The 1,806-nt window shown below is 51.8% G+C and overlaps 1 protein-coding gene across 10 annotated transcripts in view; it reads right to left on the reverse strand.

The window, feature by feature from the left end:
- HEATR5A (HEAT repeat containing 5A) overlaps window positions 1-577 on the reverse strand; it is an 89,034-nt gene extending 88,457 nt beyond the window's left edge. For 6 of the 10 annotated variants that reach the window (XM_015585540.2, XM_015585543.2, XM_015585542.2 and 3 more), the window contains exon 1: window positions 294-576. The gene's annotated coding sequence lies outside the window, so the exon portion shown is untranslated. Of the gene's footprint in view, window positions 1-78; window positions 248-293 lie in introns of those variants that run through there. The other 4 variants (XM_025043374.1, XM_025043373.1, XM_006906864.3 and 1 more) reach the window with 3 other exon arrangements.
- Window positions 578-1,806: the final 1,229 nt, after the last annotated feature.

Below are 1,806 nucleotides of genomic sequence, written 5' to 3' on the forward strand. Positions count from 1 at the left end.
CGTGTGAGGCTCCGACCTTCCGCCAGCCCCGCAAGCCCAGAGTCCCGGCTCCCGTGCGCGGGCAGGGTTCACTCCTACCTGTTGTGCGCGCGTGAAACCAGACTTTCCCGGAGCCCAGAGGAACAGCTAGCCACTCAGCTGTCCCCGCACCCAGTTCTGCTCCTTCTTGGCAGGCTCCCGCCCCTTCAGCCATACGCCTAATTCTCCGACCTGTTCCCACACCCGGAGGCCCAACTTCCTCCACCACTTTGCTGCCGCGACCACCCCAGGGTCCCCGAAGCAGCTCAACTCACCGTGCAGGCCCTGGAGTGTCGCCCCTCCCCGCCGGCAGGCTGCCGGGACACCGCCCCCTCGCGCTGGGAGCCGCCTCCACTGCCAGGTTCCCCAACTGCTCTACTCGCGGGGTTCTCCACCGCTCAGCGCCGGTGCCAGTCTCACCACGATACCGGCTTCTCAGCAGCGTAGAGACTTGCCGGCGGCGGCGACTGCGAGTCAGCGGGACAGGAGTGGCGGGCGCGGGGCGGAGCCGGAAAGCTCGGAGCCCCCAGCGCGGCGGGACAGCGATTGGGAGCGCGCCCTATTCCGCGGCGTGATCCGAGGCCCCGCCAGTCGGCCATCGAGCCATCGAGCGCCCACTGTGGCAGGCATGACTGCTCCACCGCCGAGAGAGCGATGGAGAAGACTGTGGCCCAAACAGAGGGCAGGGCAGTGGCTCTGCAGTCCGGAGATATTGGCCACAACGATTTTTGTCTGTTTTTATCACTGGCCAGAATCCTTAGGGGGGCGGCATTAGGGCATCTGAAGGCTAAGCCACAACTGGAGCCTGAAGAAATGCAGGCAGGGAGTGCTGTAGGTATTGTTGACTTAAACAGATAAACTGAGGCAAGCTCAAAGAGTTTATTCAGGAATAGGAGAGGAATTGCAATTTGAGACAAGAAAATTGTCCGTCGAGGGTTTGGGGTACGTTGTTTATGGGCAGGGAATGTAAAAAGGGGAGAGTTCAGTTAGAGTCAGTTAAGATCAAAAAACAAACAAACTAGCTTTGAAAATTTCTGAGCCCACAAAATCAATCACACAAATAAAGCTCAATTCACCCCTTTTTGCAAGACCAGCCCAACCTGGGTCATCTGTTCATGCTTCTGGCAAAACTTCCCAACGTTGAGACAACTTCTGACCAACTCCCCATTACCCAAGAAAATTCCAACACTATCAGTTCTCTGTAAATCAGGCATTTACAGGAAATCGCCTCCTGGTCCTTACATTTTGTCTTCCTGAGGGCACATGCTTGAGACTCTCCATTTTATATTTTATGGTTCCATTAAGATTGAAATTCTTTTCACAATGTAGATGGTGGAACGTCAGAAGAGGAAAGGACCCTAGAGACCTGGTAGGCCTATGTCCCTTGTGGCCTGAGACTTTGTGGCCTGAGGTAAAACGATTTGCTCAGGATCACACACTGGGTCAGTGGTGGAATTGGCACAAACAGCCTCTTGGCTGCAAGGCAAGTGCATTTTTCCAGTATACTCAGCGTTTTGAATGTAATTTTAAAAATTTTATATTGAAACATTCTCAGTCTTACAAAAATGTTGCAAGTATAGTACAAAGAACATTTTTTCTTCCTGGAACTATCTGAGATTTAAGTTGTTAACACAATGCCTCACTGTCCCTAAATACTTCAGTGCATGTGTCCTACTTCTAAGTACCCTCTACTATATAATCACAATATAACTAGCAAAATCAAAAATATCTACGTTACGTTTTTCCAATTGACCCAATAATGTTCTTTATGGCAAAAAGATTCAGTTC

This window comes from Pteropus alecto, unplaced genomic scaffold (assembly GCF_000325575.1).
Source record: "Pteropus alecto unplaced genomic scaffold, ASM32557v1 scaffold171, whole genome shotgun sequence".
Lineage (NCBI taxonomy): Eukaryota > Metazoa > Chordata > Mammalia > Chiroptera > Pteropodidae > Pteropus > Pteropus alecto.